The 17,364-nt window shown below is 41.4% G+C and overlaps 1 protein-coding gene and 1 pseudogene across 3 annotated transcripts in view; both read left to right on the top strand.

The window, feature by feature from the left end:
• The window catches only part of DIXDC1 (DIX domain containing 1), a 74,523-nt gene that overhangs the window by 10,292 nt on the left and 46,867 nt on the right, over window positions 1-17,364 (top strand). The window lies entirely within an intron of this gene.
• LOC308564867 (actin-related protein 2/3 complex subunit 1A pseudogene) lies at window positions 12,999-15,213 on the top strand (annotated as a pseudogene). Its single transcript has 2 exons — window positions 12,999-13,005; window positions 14,058-15,213. The product of its transcript is annotated as an actin-related protein 2/3 complex subunit 1A pseudogene (transcript).

Here is a 17,364-nt window from a genome sequence, read left to right as displayed (position 1 = left end):
TAATGTTATGATTAGTTATTTCAGAGTTGATGGGGCCCCGAATGACCTATTCGGCCTCTAGGGTTGCTTAATAGATCCAGTAATATTCAGTCTCTTTTGTTAGAGTCGTGTGATAAGGATAGAGATTGGGACTTAAAGGCCAGTGTCAGAATACACTTCAGTTCCTCTGAGAAACTCTTCCTACTGAGGCTAAGGATATACACGTATCCAGTCATCTTTGAGGAATGATCCAAGCATATCTGAAGCTCTTCTTCACCACCCAAATGCTCTTAGGGTCTGTGTGGTTAGGGTTGTGACATTCTCAGTGGCAGAGGAAACTGCCACAGGAAATGAAGCTATGGCCCTAATTGGTTAATTATTATGGAACCATGCAGCAGAGAGAAGCCCTACTCTTTGAATCAAGGCTTTCCTCTACCCACCGTTGGCCTCTGTGTCAACCATACACCACTATGCATAACTGTGCATGGCAGAATTTTCTTCTATTACGTTCCCTGAATCTTTAAAGCCCTGGTCTCGCCACACCTGACAAATTACTCACATAGTGGATTCATGTCACTGCTGTCAGTGCAGTCCCTTTTATTTACATGGTTAATCTGCATTATGAATTATCCACAAGTTTTGGCTACTGCCACATTCTATAGCCCACTGTGGCTGTCATCCCCAGCTCTAATATTTCTGGTCTGGCCTTTCTGTAGTTGACATTGTCCGCATTCTGCATCTGCCTCAAAGCTATTTATTTGTCTTCTCTGCCCCTAGCTATTGATGTCATATGAACATTATCTTTGGTTAATGTGCCAACATGAATTTCTGCAAGTGTTTTTCTGGGGGCTAGACTTTCTTTAAAAAGTACTTTGGTGCTTGTGTTGGAAGGTTTTGGTAGAACAAAGACTATAATATAGTTTGGCCAATAAGCATTCATTCATTCAGTTATTTAGTTCATTTATTGGATGAGGGGATGGATAAAATTGAAAAACACCTAGTTCCTGATGCCAAGGAATTTATACGGAGAGATTTATAGGTGTACCGAGAAAACCGTAAAATGATGCTTAATGTGATAAGTGCCATAAAAGAGGTAGTGTTTGTGGGAGGTTATAGAGATAACTTCTACTTTATAATATCATGAAAAGTACCAAATATTTACCAACTTACCTGCTCACTGAGACCAGACATTTTTTCCTGCTAATCTGGAAAACATGCATGCAAGTGCTCATTCAACAGATACTTACTGAATGACTGTGCTTACCAGGCACTGTGCCAGGTTCTGGAAATAGAAGTCAAATAACATAGAGTCTGTGCCCTAGTGGAGCTCACAGGTCAGTGAAAATAAAGGAAATGCTCAGAGTATCAAACTTGAAAAACTGTAGTGATGTAGAAATCCTGCTTGTCAGGCAGAGCGAACCTGTGCCTAGCTGGAGTGCGGATGGCCTGGGGACTGAAAGTTGTGGGAATGATTTGTTAAAATGTTGGTCAACAGGAAATCAGGTGTCTGAGCCTTAACCTTTTAAACATGTGACCTGGGAGACACTCACTACCAGTTTTTCTCCACATAGAAAAGTAGAAATTTAAATCCTACGTGGAGATTCATCTGCTTGGCAGTCCCTGGGAAATACAGGAAGAGCCTTTGTCTGGTGTTGTTCCCATAAGGGGGACACAGGGCGAGTGAAGAAGAGGATTGGCATGTGCAGCAGCTGCAGCAAACATCTCTTCTAAGTGTCTCATGCCTTCCGTGGAGTAGGATTTGCAACATGGGGCCAAAGCAGAGGCTTTTAGACATTTCCACAGTGATTTCTTCTGTGCTTAGCTGAAGAAATTAAAGGCCAGTTAAGTCTTTAATGTAACAAAGCACCACACTCCCCAACCTTCTTTTTTCTATCCTGACTGATTTCTCCACTCCTCACCCAAGCTCGTTGGCTTTGTTCCCACAGGAGTCAATGCCAGCTAAACAGATGCTCCCTGGCAGCAAGCTCTCAGGCAGCATTATGTTCCTCATGGTGAATGATGGGCTGGCCAAGCATGGGGAGCAGTGATAGGGCACTGTTTGCCAGGTGCCACTCCCCCATGACTGGCCTTGCCATCTAGGCTGGAAGGACTCAAACTGAATGAAACTTTCCTGAATGTATTTCTCTATTTGTTATCCCCAAACCAGGCCCTATTTAAATGGTCATGGACATAACCTTCAGGGGTCATGTAATCAGTGAAAGTGGAGTTCTTGGGGTGCCAATGGGAAACGAATTTCCTGAGGCCCCCAGGAGGGATGGGATTTCGTGAAAAGCTTTATTGATAATGTAAAATTAAGGGGGTTTCCCTCCAAGGTCCCATCTCCATCTGTCCCACCATGGAAAAAGTCCAATCTTGTCCTCAGCAGGGATAGAATCAAGGCCACTACCCAGAGTTTCTGTCCCATATTAAAGTACAGTCCAGTCTAGCATCTGGCTAGCTTAGCTTGTGTTCCCAGCTGTAGTCCATTGTGTGTGGGACTGCTAAAGGCCGCAGGGTTGTGCATGGGTGAGTGCGGGTCACAGAGCAAGTGAGAAACAGGAGTGCAAGAGCAAGAGGGCGCAAGAGCAGGCAAGAGAGTGACCTCTCTTTGGGGATTTAAAAAAAAATTAAAAAAATATCTTTATTGATTTCAGAGAGAGGGGGAGAGAGATAGAAACATCAGTGATAAGAGAGTCACTGATTGGTTGCCTCCTGCACCCCTCTGACTGGGGATTGAGCCCTCAATGTGCCCTGACCAGGAATCGAATTGCGATCTCCTGGATCCTAGGTCAATGCTCAACTGCTGAGCCACGCCTGGCCGGGCTGTCTGGGGATTTTAACCTTCCACCATTTCTCAGGCTTGCGTTGGGGTCCATCTTCCTAGCCAATGATCTTTTCCAAGGCTAGACTGACAGGCAAGCACCTTTCCTATGTCACCCCCAACTTCACTGCACATGCACCCATCTCTTCCTTTGTTTGATCCCTTCCCCCAGTGATCTGAAGGGAATGGACCAATGGTTCTGACACTGGGCAACGAATGGGTCCAGGCTGCCCGTCACTACTTGAGCCAATTAAGCAGAGACAGTGTTGAATCATATATAAGCATTTATTCCACTAATGCTGGCAGTATGGGAGAGCAGCAGGATCCATCCACATAAAGTCTGCTATACCACCCCCCACAAGCCAGCTGCTAATATTGGGTAAAAAGAAAGATTACATGGGAAAGTAGGAGTTACAGGCATGGGGAAGTAGGTGTAAGGTATAATGCTAACAGGTTACAGGCAATGCTGTCTAGTTGTCGCAAAGGGCTTGCACCTCTGGGGACTCCATTGTTTCGGGAACAAGGTTGTTAATCTTTCCATGAAGATAGGCAGTTCTCAGAAAAGGAGAATGAAGCACATTCCAGAGTTAACTCTTATGTCCCAGGGTGTGCAACTCTCATCCAGGGCAGAATGTGCTTACTTTAGTAGATGGTTATGGTTAACAGAGCATGATTAATATTTCTTATTACTACAGCTAGTCCCCCACTATTCTATTTCTGCCCCTAACAGTTCCCTGGGGAGCATGAAGCTATAGCTTCCGGGTGAAGCTGCCCAGATGACTGTGCTTATAATGTCTGGCCTCCCCTTTGCTCTCTTTCTATTATTAATATTAATAAACTAGCTAATTATGATGTAGCAGGTATATATAGTAGGGGGATAGGGACCCAATCCCAAAGGCCCTAAGGGTAGGCTCCACTCCCTGTTTTTAATAAAGGACGCTCATAGATTATACAGTGATCCCTCATTTCATTCACTCATTCATTCATTCACATGCATTATTGAACACTTATAACATGTGCTTGTGAAGAACAGAATGCTTACAGACTCATAACTAATGGAAATTTAAAAATAAGGTAAGGAGATTAAATCTTTCAGCAAGTTTTTAGGTTTTTACTTTCTGGTATATTATCCTTTGGCCACTGGGCTGAACACTGATACAAAGAGCCCTACCCATGTAGGGAAGAAGAAATTTAATATTTTTACTTGTGAACTTTACTTTTACCTGATTAGCCACCAAGTTCAATGAACAAGTAGCCTTTCCTGGTTCGGTAAGGCCTGAAGGAGTTAATAGAAAAGAAATACGATACTACATTCTTTTACTGGCAGAATTTAGGCCAGTAATAACTCAAGGTTTCCAGACCTCCTGCCTTCCTCTCAGTTTCTCAGCAGTGGCCCCACCCCCATCTCCTCAGCCTGGGCTGCTCGAGGGTGTCAGAGTTCTAAACAGGTATCTGGTTTCACTGTAAAACTGATTTCCTTCCTGAGCCATTCAGGTCTCCTGAACTCCCCAGCACACCAGGGGAGTCCTGCTGCTTTTCTTGTTTGCATTTCTTGCTTGCCAGCAGGAAGCCATAGAGCCTACTTGGATATTTCTACACTAGGAATGGAAGGTCCCACAGACTTCTCTGGTAAACCCAGTCAGTGATTTTGCAACTCTAACCAAACAAGTTCCCTGTAGGAATTATCTTTGACCTTGAGGCTTAGAAGAGATAAAAAGCAGAAACTGGGTTTACAAACTTATTTGGAAGGAAGGGCAGGGCCCAAAGAAAAACAAAGTTACCTTGGGCCACTGGAAAGCTTTCAAGGTCAAGATTTCCTGCACAAATTAAGGTGGTAGAAAGAATTATCTGTATTGGAAGAGTTTAAATTTATATTGTAGGGTTAGTTGGAGTGTCTTAGAGACAGCTGATGGAGAGAGTATGGGATTCCTAAGGCCTCCCCACACCAGCCACTAACAGCTTTAGAGTGGTTCAGTCTTGTCAAGCTGCTCAGACAGCTTTGACTGTTGCCGTGTCTACTTTTCTTTTCCCTGAGACCTGACTCAGGGTTGTCATAAAACCCCTCAGCCTTTCTAGACTTCTGGATTGCTCAGGCAATCCCTGTAGCTTCCATTGAACAAGTTACAGATGTTAATTCTGGATCAAGATTAGTTCCTTGTGGTTACAGGCATTGTGTGTTTGATTGTCTTGCTTTTTTTGGTGGCGGGGGTTGTCAAATGATCTTTAACTGAAATATTTTCCTTTGTAGTTCTTAACTAGCCAGGCATTCCACTGCACCACTGTTGATGTCATCTATGATGTCATGAGGGTGTTGGCCATTAGCATTGAAGCCCACAGACTGGGCATTCCTCAGGATCTCTTTAATAGTTCCAGAGAGTTCTCTAGCTAAAGATTGGAGCTGCATCTGTTGGGCAATATTGACAATCTCATCAAGAGTGGTATTTCCACTGTGCTTAATGTTTTTTTGCTTCTTCCTGTCCCTTGGTAGTTCTTTGAGGGCTTTGATGATCAGGGCGGAGGCAGAAGGTGTTACCTCAATCTCATCTGTCTGTTCTGAATGGTGAGTTTCACTGTGATCCTCAGACCCTTCCAATCACTGGTTGCTTTGGCAATGTCATCACCAACCTTTTTTGGAGACAGACCCAGGGGGCTGATCTTGGGGACAAGGGCAGACATGGCACTAATTTTCCCACCTCAAGTAGACAACTTTGTGAGCAGCATGGTCTGTGGTAGCATCTAAGTTTATATCTTACAAGTGTGTCAAAGAGAGACCCGGAGAAACTGCGAGATAAGAGGGGGTAGGAAAGGGGACCAGTTCTACTCCTAAATGCGAGGTCTAAAAATTCCAGAGATCTACTGGGCTTGACCAATCAACTTAGCTGGACCAGTTAAGTGTGGCTGGTGGAGGGGGTGATATAAATACAGCCCAGTACTGGGGCCCATCACTGCGTATGTAGAGGGGGCATGTTTCTATAGAAGGGGGAATCATTGTGAGATGGACAGCTACCCCAAGAGCTGTTAGTTACACCTCTAGCCTGCCTCCACCCTCTCTGAGCCTCACTGGAAACGGATTGTGATCCAGTAGAGTTCTCCAGCATGTTCAAGATACACTTCTTGCTATTTCAGATATTTTCATTTTGCTGAATCTATTGTATTTTGTCTTCACTGAATAATTGACTTATAAAATGATAGTACTAGAAGCAAATAAAATTCAGTAGGGTTTTTTTCCTTAGCTGATGCAAGAACCGCTTAAGAGGTTACTTCACGTGGCTTACAGGGTGTGGTGGGTAGAGGGGACTAGGCCCTGAATGCCCCACCCTGGTACTAACCAGAGAATCGCCTAGGCTTTCACTACAGGCTTCTTTTAAGATAACATCTTCGTGGGGGAAGTGGGTGGTGTGGCTGGTCCTCATGAGTGTCTACTTTGTTGTTCAAATCGTTTTTTTCAGTCAGCAGCAGGCATTTATAGCAAGAGTAGGGCCTTGGCCCACCTCTTGGATACCAAGTACAGATATCTTCAGGTCAGAGAGGAGACACACTGAGACTTAGTTTAGTGGCTGGCTCCCAAGATTAGACATAAAAGGAGGGGCAGAGACCTAAAGTCATTGTAACCCTTACCTTGTGGATAAGAATAGCCCCACTCAGCTGTGAATCTGTGGTCTCTCTGTCAGATGCCATTCAGTAGGTCTCTGTCAGCATGCAGACATGGTAGTGACATGACAAAGGACATTCTTCAATTAATGTTTTTTGTCAATGATTTCATTGAAGGCATGCTTATGAGTCTTTAAGTTATATGAATCTGGGCACAATAGTAAGTATCCTCAGCATTTCAATGTCTCCCACTTTCCTGGAATGATTTCAGGATCCGTGATGAAGACAGTCAAGCCTCCGAGTTCCTTGGCCATCCCCACGAAATGATTGTCCCCCTCTGTGCTGCTACAACAATGCCTCATAGTGAGGCTATATCCTGGAACTTACTGCACAGAATTGCCCTGCCCTTGAAATCCTGAACTCTGAAACTCTGCTCTCTGCTTAACATCGCAGTCTCCACACTCCTCCATTCCCATTAAGCTTATGTTCAGTCCCATCAGGTTCTCTCCTACTCTTCTCTGTCCTGTTCATCAGCTCCCCTTTCGTTTCTTCTCCCCGTGCAGATCCCGCAGTCGGTCACTTCCATTACACCACCCCCCCTCCCCCCCGCCCTCACTTGCCCGCCTCCAAATCTCCCCAGGTACCTACCGTGTGTAGTCCCCACCCTGCCTCCTCCTGATCAGAGGAGGAAGGGGCCCACTTCCCCTCCTCTGGAGCCTGCTGGTCAATCACTTGCCTCCCCTTGTGTCTGTTCTCCTTCACTGACCCCATCTCGGCCAGCAAGTGTCCTCTCGTCCTACAACACCCTCATTCTCTGTTCCACCTTCCTCTCCAGCTCCCCTGTCCCTCCCCTCACCACTTCTGGTTTCATATTCTCTGAGGTCTTCTCGGTTCACTGCCATCTGACTTTTCACCCCACCACTCAACAGCATCTGTTCCTGAAGGTCTCCAAGGCCTGTGCATTATTCAGTGAAATGGGCTCCTGAGCCCTCAGGCAGGCTGTTGTACAGCATTTGTCCTTATTGACCACCTGTCTTAAAATTCTCTCACCCCTGATTCCCATATTTCCTCTACCCTTCTGGTTGCGTGTTCTAGAATAATTTTTGTTGTTGCTCGTTTCACTTCACTTGCTCCTTTAATGCTGATGGTTGACATATCCCATCCTCTGCCCTGAGTGGTCCCTTCTCTTCTCTCATTGTATGCTTTCTTCGGTATCATAGAAATAATGTATTCTTTGGAGTATGGTGGAGCGGGTTCAAATCCATTTTCATCACTTCTCAGCGCTATGATCTTGAGCAAGTTTCCCATACGGAAAATGGGGCCAATAATATCAATTCTAATGGCTGGGTATGAAGAGTAAAGGAGACAGGCATATAAAGTGCCTCTTTCAATGGCTGACAAAAATTTCCACTTAGTGCATTTTTAATCTCTTCTTTCCCTTCAGTGCCCTCTCCCCACTCCCTTTCCTGCCAGGTAACTTCTTGCAGTTCACTTGTAAGCAAGCCCAGGATTTGGAGTTGGCATTGAGTTCAGATTCTTGTTCTGACACTTATGAGTCCTGTGACCCTGGGTTTGTTGTTGCTCTGACCTTGGTTTCCATGTGTGTGAAATGGGGACGATAGTTTCTTGCAGGATTAGTGTGTATATGAGAGAGAGAGAGAGAGAGAGAGAGAGAGAGAGAGAAAGATAAAAATATATGAAAAGATGTGGTAAAGTGCTTGGCACAGTACCGGCGTGTAGTTAGTGCTCAGTGGATGGTAGTTATTATCTCTCATTTGCACCTATGGCTGTACCTGTCACACACAGATGCTCTCACACGTGTACCGCCCGCCCGCTCCCATCTCTTGTGCTCTAGGCCTGTATTTTGCCAACTTTCCCCTGATGCTTTTATGTTTTACGAAGAGCTCAGACTCTTTTCAAAACTGAACTATTTCTTTTCCCCAATACTTGCTCTTAGGCCACGCATTCTCCATCTCAGTTAAAGCATCATCATCAGCCAGTCATTCAGGCATGACTTTTTGGACCCTCTCTTTTTGTCACTGCCCACATCCTATCAGTCACCTCTGAGTTGTTTCTGGAATTTGTGCTTTTCTAACTATATTGCTTCAGTTTAGGCTCTCATCTGCTCTGTCTGGGATTGTTGCCTTGTCCCCCCCCCTCAGGGGTTTCTCCAAATCTGGATGTCCCTCTTTCTATCCCATGTGCTACTCTGTGTCCAGAGTGACTTTTTTAAGGTGCGGGTCTCACAGTTTCACTCTCCTGCTTACAGACTCCAGGCTTTCCTGCTGGGGGTCTTTAAGCCCTAAGTCTAAGTGCTGGTAGGCCTTGTGCTGACCTATTTCTCTATCATCATTGCCTGCCACTGATGGCTCTGTCCACATGCTAATTTATTAACTGGCGATTCCTCCAGGGCACCATATGCCTTTTTCATAGCTCTTTTTTTTTATCACCTGTCCCTAGGATGCCCTTCTCCTCGCCACCTGGCAAACATCCTTAGCGAACCAGCCAAATGTTTCCTTCCCTCTTGACCCTTCCTAACGCCCACATCCTTCCATCCTGTTGCTCCTTCTGTGCATGAATAGCATTTGTAACATTTCTCCTTTGCTGCAGCGATCACTTGTGGCATAGTTATTTATGTGCCTGTAAGCACTGGGTTTGGCACAGTTCCTGGCAGTGTTGGTTGATTTGAATAAATGAATTGCATGAAATGACAAGGTCTGCAAGGACCTTGGGAGATGAAATCTAAGAACTTGAAAATTATTAAAAGTAGATGTGGGTGAAGAAAACACATTTTACAAGCGCAAGGATGAAAAATGTGGCTTAACAACAGAATATGTTAAAATTACTTAGAGGTTTTGGTTGACAGCACTGTGTGAGTCAACAATGTGAGATAGTAACAAAAAATAAAGAGAAGAAAAACAGGAAGAAGTATGTGAAAATTTTAAAAATATATGTATCTTTATTGCTTTTAGAGGGAGGGAAGGAGAGGGAGAGAAACATATAGAAACATCAATGATGAGAGAGTCATTGATGGGCCGCCTCCTGCACGCCCCTGGCTGGGGATCGAGCCCGCAACCCGGGCATGTGCCCTGACCAGGAATCGAACCGCTATCTCCTGGATCCTAGGTCAATACTCAACTGCTGAGCCGTGCTCACCAGGCAGAATGTGAAATTTTTTGGATGAGGAAGTTAAGTGTCTGGTTTTACACTAGAGAATTGTGGTTGTTTCTTAGGCCAGAAGAGCAATAATTCTTGAAAGCATTTTTTAAAAGATTTGTTGAAAATATCAAGATAGACATACATGGCTAACATGATAACGCAGAAAACGGAGAAAGCACAAAAGACAAAATAAGAAATGATAATGGAGCAGTAACCAATGGAACAAAAAAATTATCAGAGTCTTTGCAGGTCTATGCAAATGCATTTTAAAACATTGACAAAATGAATAATTTCCTTGGGAAATTCTGATTATCAAAATTGCTAGAGACAGAAAATTTAAACAGACCAATTTTTGTAGAAGAAATAAAGAAACTTATTAAGGAATTATTTCTCAAAAATGTACCAAGCCCAGATTATTTCACAGGGGAATTCTACTAAACCTCTACACATCAGAGTCCCAAAGCTCTATAAATTTCTTCAGAGTATTAAAAATGTAGAGAAACTTCCTACTGCATATGAAGCAAAGATAATATTCATACCTGATAAAGACAGTGCAGAAAACTACAGATTAATCTTTATGAATACCTGTGAAGAAGTGCCACATATGTAGTATTAATATGGCACTAATAAATATTTTATTAATGAACAGAATCCAACACCACATTAAAAATGTAATTCACTATGATCAGGTGAGTTTAATTCCAAGAATTAAAGGTAGGTTCATTATTAGAAAATATATTAATGTTATATAGTACCATATTAATAGGTGCCAGGGAAAATAATCATAAGATTATCCTCATAAATGCAGACAAAACTTTCAAAATTCAACATCCATTCCTCATAAAACCACTCAGGAAAATAAGACTTGATGAATACTTTCTTAACATGAGAAAAAAAATAAAATAGTTCTAATGCCAGTAACTTACATATAGTTCTAAAACCTGTAACTTACAAGTATTTTCTCTAAGGCCAGAAACAAGGGAAGGATACCCACTATGTCCACTTCAACATTGTACCAGAGGTATTAGCCAATGAAGTTAGACTAGAAAAATTGATTAGAGGCATAAGGCTTAATAATGAAGTAAAACTGTTTCTTTTTATAGTTGATGTTATAGTAATCATGGAAACCACAGAGAATCATTGATAAAACTCAAACAATTAAAGATAAGGTAACAGGTCATAAAATTAACATACTGAAGTCAGTAGCTTTCATATACGAAAAAAGGAATCAATCAGAAAACATAATGGTAATAAAGATTAGAGTGGAAATAAACAAAATAGACTCTAAAAAAAACAATACAAAAGATCAATGAAACCAAGAGCTGGTTCTTTGCAAAGATAAACAAGAGTGATAAACCTTTAACTAGACTCATCAAGAAAAGAGAGAGGATCCAAATAAAATCAGAAATGAAAGAGCAGACATGACATCTGACACCACAGAAATACAAAGGATTATAGAAAATATAATGGTAGAGCAAAACCTCATTTGTAATTACAATAAAGAAGATTGACTACTTAGTGATGAATTTAACAAGAAATGTGTAAAACCTATAGGAGGAAAATGTTAAAACACTCCTCACAGACACATTTGAACAAATGGAATGACATCACCAGTTCTTGAATAGGATGATCCAAGATTATAAAGATGATAGTTCTCCCTAAATTAATTTATAAATTTAATATAATCCCAATAAGAATTCCAACAGGTTTTTTTTGGAAGTTAAATAAATAGATATTAAAGTTCATATGGAGAAATAAACATACAAGAATTGTCAAGAGAAACTAAGAAAATGAAAATTTTCTTTTCAGAACTAGAACAAATAATCCTAAGATTTGTATGGAACCACAAAAGACCCTGAATAGCCAAAGTAGTCTTGAGAAAGAAGAACAAAGTTAGAGGTATCACATTCCCTGATCTCAAACTACACTACAAAGCTATAATAATTAAAACAGTATGATACTGGCACAAAAACAAACATATAGATCACTAGGACAGAATAGAGAGACCAGTAATAAACCCTCACTTATATTTTCAACTAATCTATGACAAAGGAAGTAAAAATATACACAGGAGTAATGACAATCTCTTCAATAAGTGGTGATGGGAAAACTGGACAGATACATGCAAAAAATGAAACTGGACCACTATCTTACATCATATCCAAAAGTAAACTCAAAATGGGTTAAAGACTTAAATGCAAGGCCTGAAACCATAAAACACCTAGAAGAAAACATAGGAAGTAAACTATCTGACATCATTCTTATCATCTTTGTGGACAGATTCCCTTGAGCAAGGAAAACAAAAGAAAAAAACAAATGGGAGAAGGGGAATATAGTCTATAATATTATGATAAGTTTACAGGGTGACAGATGATACTAAATTAGTGAGGTGATCACATATTATAAGGTATAAAATGTCGAATCACTATATTATACACCTGAAAGTAATATAACCAATATAAGGTTGTATAGCAACTATACTTAAATAAAAATATAAATTAAAAAAAGAAACTCTAAAATTGAAGTTATTTTTTCAGAGAGAAGGGACTGGCCCTATTAGACTAAAAAGCTTCTGCATAGTGAAGGAAACCTTCAACAAAACAAAAAGGGGCCCAGCTAGCATAGCTCAGTGGTTGGGCATTGACCTATGATCCAGGAGATTGAGGTTCGATTCTTGGTCAGAGCACATGCCCCGGTTACAGGCTTGATCCCCAGCAAGGGGCATGCATGAGGCAGCCAATCAATGACTCTCTCTCATCATTGATGCTTCTGTCTCTCTCTGTCCTTTCCTCTCCGAAATCAATTAAAAAATATGTCTTAAAAGTAAAGGGAGCCTACTGACTGCAGGAAAATATTTGCAAATTTTATATCTGATAAGGAGTTGATATTCAAAATATATAAGAAACTCACACAACTTGATAACAAAAATAATCCAATTAAAAATGAGCAGAAGTCATAAAAAGACATTTCTCCAAAGGAGATATACAAATGGCCAACAGACATGAAAAGATGCTCAACATCACTGGTCAATCACTAATCATGGGAATGCAAATCAAAACCACAGTGAGATATACCACCTTACGCCTGTCAGAATGGCTGTTATAAAAAAGTCAAGAGCCCTGGCTGCTGTCGCTTGGTTGGGCATCGTCCAATGCATTGAAAGCTTGCCAATTCGATTCCTGGTTAGAGCACATGCCCGGATTGTGGGCTCAATCCCTGGTAGAGGGCATGCAGAAGGCAGCCAATCAATGTTTGGCTCTCATATTGATGTTACTCTCTCTCCCTCCCTCTCTAAAAATCAATTTCGAAAAAAATTTAAAAAGTCAACAAATAACCTGTTGGCAAAGATGTGGAGAAAATGGAACCCTTGTGCGCTGTTGGTGGGACTGCAAACTGGTGTAGCTCCTATGGAAAACAGTATGGAGAGTCCTCAAAAAACTAACGATAGATGTATCGTATGACTCAACAATTCTACTTCTGGGTATGTATCCAAAGAAAACGAGAATACTAATTCGAAAAGATCTGTGTACTCCTATGTTCACTGCAGCATTTTTTATAATAGCCAAGATATGGAAGCAACCTAGGTGTCCATCCATAGATGAATGGATAAAGATGTGCACACACACAGTGGAATATTACACAGCAATAAAAAAGAATGCAATCTTGCCATTTGTGACAACATGGATGGATCTAGAGGATATTTTGCTAAGTGAAATAATTCAGGCAGAGAAAGACAAATAATGTATGGTTTCACTTATATGTGGAATCTAAAACCAAAATGAAACAGAGAAACAAAACAAAAACAGACTCAGAAACAGAGACCAAAAGGATGGTTACTAGGAGAGATGTTATTGGTGGTGGTGGGGGGTGTGTGAAAAGGAGAAGGGGAATATAGTCTATAATATTATGATAAGTTTACAGGGTGACAGATGATACTAAATTAGTGAGGTGATCATATTGTAAGGTATAAAATGTCGAATCACTATATTATACACCTGAAAGTAATATAACCAATATAAGGTTGTATAGCAACTATACTTAAATAAAAATATAAATTAAAAAAAGAAACTCTAAAATTGAAGTTATTTTTTCAGAGAGAAGGGACTGGCCCTATTAGACATTAAAGTGTACTATAAAGCCTCTATAAATAAAACGTTGTGGTACTGTTGCATGAATAAACAAATATACGAGTGATGTAGAATATAAAGCCCAGATATAGGCCCAAGAACTTATGGAAATTTAGTATATGCTAAAGGTGGCATCTCAAATCACTGGAGAAAGGAGGGACTTTTTAATAAATGGTGCTGGAACAACTGGGTAGCCATTTGGAAAAAGATAAATTGGATCCATATCTCGCATCATACAGAAGTACAAACTCCAAGTGGATCAGGGATCTAAATGTAAAAGAAGTGAATGGGCCTTTGTCCTTCCTGCACACCCCTGCCCTGCCCACCAGAGCCTGTTTGCATTGACTGACCAGAGTCCACAAATTCTCCTCTGCCCCAAGCCGGTCCAGACTGCCCTGACTTCAACTTTCTGTCCTTTGAAAATAATAAGAATAATGTTCTTGTTCTCCAATTTTTACTGGAGTCAGTCACCTTCATGCCTGGATCAGTGATCATACCGAGATTGCCCTTAGCCCCAGTAATCATGAAATCCACATCTATAGGAAGAAAGGGAGCCAGTGGGTAAAAGCTCATGAACTCAAGGGGCACAATGGACACATCACAGATTTTGATTGGGCTCCCAACAGCGACTGAATTGTCACTTGTGAGGCAGACCTCAGTGCCTATGTCTAGAGTCAGAAAGATGGTGTCTGGGAGCCAATCCTAGTGACCTGAGAATTCATGTAGACACTTTTGTCAAGTAGTCCCCACTACAGAACCAGTTTGCTGTGGGAAGTGGAGCATAACCCTTTTGTTTGTTACTTTGAGTCTGAAAATGACTGGAGGGTCAGCAAGGCACATTAAAAAGCTAGTTTGCTCCAGGGTCCTCAGCTTGGATTGGCATCCCAGTAATGTTTTGTTGGCATCAGGATCATGTGATTTCAAATACAGAGTGTTTTCTGCATACATTAAATAAGTGAGTGAAAAACCAGCCGTATATCCTGGGGCAGCAAGATGCCTTCTGTTCAGTTGATGTCAGAGTTTGGTGGCAGTGGCACTGGTGGCCAGGTGCATGGCATCAGCTTCTCTGCCAGTGAGAGCCACCTGACTTGGGCCAGCCATGACAGCATGTGTCCCTTCCCAGTGCCCCAAAACGCATGCAGATCTCAACTCAGAAAACAGTTCCTGCCTCTCCCGAGTATGTCATTGGTTTCGGAGAATAACATTGCAGCTGCTGGCCATGACTGCGGCCCAGTGCCCTTTAACTGTGATGACTGCTGCTGCTTGACTTTGCTCTCCAAGCTAGACTTTCCAAAACAGCAGCCAGCACAACATGTTTGCTGCGGAAGCTTCCACCACATGGACAAGAGGGCCACGACCAAGGACCACGATACAGCCTTGGAGATGCTGCACCAGAATAGCATCACTCAGGTGTCTGTTTATGAGATGGACAAGCAAGGTCGTCACAAATTTTGCACTGCTTACATCAATGGAGCCATGATAATTTGGGATGTCAAGACCTTAGAGTCTTCTATCCAGGGCCTTTGGATAATGTGAAGCGGAGAGCTGCCCAGATCCAGCATGACAAACTGACAAACTGTCCCCACAGCAGCTCCGCTATTTGATGGTGAGGAGCCAGGCGCAAAACAACATTGAAGACATACCCTGCAAATGTTGTCTATGTGGTTTTGTTTGCATATCATTGGTGAAAGTGTGGTTTTTAAACGTAGCAGTGATTGGGTTTCATTTTGGGAGGGAGGGACTTCGCTTTTTGCTATTTCATTCCATTCTTGACCAGAGCTTCTCTTTTAGTAGTTTATTATGGAAAACTGTCACACTAACTTAAAAGAAAGGGTGGGGAGGTATGTAAATTTCTTGAAAAATGAAATAAAAATACTGAATGTGTAAAAATAATTTTAAAAATAAATGTAAAGAATGGAACCATACAAGAACTAGAAAAACACACACAGGTGAAATCTCTTTTGTAACCATGACTCAAAATTCAGAGGCAATAAAATATCAATAAATGTGATTATATAAAAATAAAACCTTTTTCATGGCCAAAAAAACCACTGTAAAAAAAAAGTCGAAAGTCACTCACAAACTCGCAAACATCTGCAACACATATCAGAGACAAAAGGGTAACATTCCTAATACACGGTGGGGCAGAAATAGGCTTCCAGTTGTGAGTATGTGAAACACAGAGTTAACTCTTGTATTATTATTTATTAATTATTGTATTAGTTTCCATATGAATAACTGTAAACCTACTTTTGCCCCACCCTGTGGAAAGAATTCTTAGGCCCAGCTGAGGGTGGCTCAGCGGTTGAGCAGCAACCTAGGATCCAGGTGATCACGGTTTGATTCCTGGTCAGGGCACATGCCTGGGTTGCAGGCTAGATCCCCAGGCGGGGGCATACAGGAGGCAGCTGATCAATGACTCTCTCATCATTGATGTTTCCATCATTCTGATCAGTGATGACTCTCTCTCCCTTTCTCTCCCTGATATTCATAAAGATATATTTTTATTTTTTTATTTTTGTTTTTTTAAATATATCTTTATTGATTTCAGAGAGAGGAAAGGAGAGGGAGAGAGAGAGAGAAACATCAATGATGAGAGAGTCATTGATCGGCTGCAGCCCACAACCCGGGCATGTGCCCTGACTGGGAATCGAACCCCAATCACCTGGATCCTAGGTCGACACTCAACCGCTGAGCCATGCCTGGCCGGGCAAGATATATTTTTAAAAAAATTCTTAGAAATGGAGGGACAAAGGACCAAAACTTTTTATAGAAAAATGGGAAAACAACATGAACAGAATTCACATAGATATGAAAAAAGATATAAGATATAAAATGATTCAAAATGGTACATAAAGAGGTTCAAACTCATGAAGAAATGAAAATTAAAACAAGACTACGATACAATTTCTCATCTCTCGCATTGGCAAGAATTAAAAAGTATGACAACATACTGTGTTGGCAAGTCAGTAGGAAAGCGTGGTGCAGTGCATTGCTGATGGGGATGCAAATGAATACAGCCCTTTTGGCAGGGAATTTGGCAATATCTAATCATATCATATACTTACTCGCCTTTTAACCCAGCAATCCCACTTCTTGGAATCTACCCTGAAGATTAGACCTTCATCAACATGAAAATACACATGCGTATGGTTACTCATTACAGTATTGCTTGTAATTGTATAATATTGGAAAAAACCTAAATGCTCATATATAGGAGAAAGGTTGAATAAGCTATGGTATTCTACATAATGGAATATGTGTCTGCGAAAATGAATAAGGAACGTCTCTAAACCAATATAGAGTGATTTCCAGAATGTATTAAGTGAAGGGAAGTGAAAAGTCCAAGTGCAAAAAGAAGTCAATACTATGCTGTTTTTCACATAAGGAAAAGGAAATAAAAGATGCATTTTTTTCTAGATAAACTGGAACTAATGAGATTGGTTACCTTCAGGAATGGTTAGCAGTGGGCTGGAAAGAATAGAGAGAAAGGTGTGGAGTAGAAAGAAAGCTGGGGGAATGACACTTTTCTGAATATGGTTTTGTATCCTCTGACTTCTAGAATGATGTTTCACCTCCCAAATAAATAATTAAAATCAACCTAGGAGGAGAAATAAGATGGCGGCGTAGGTAACAGCTGCACCCGCCGCCTCCCGCAACCACATCAAAATGACAACTAAAATACAG

Source organism: Miniopterus schreibersii, assembly GCF_964146895.1.
Source record: "Miniopterus schreibersii genome assembly, chromosome: 12".
NCBI lineage: Eukaryota > Metazoa > Chordata > Mammalia > Chiroptera > Miniopteridae > Miniopterus > Miniopterus schreibersii.
This window is presented reverse-complemented; position numbering and strand designations above follow the sequence as displayed.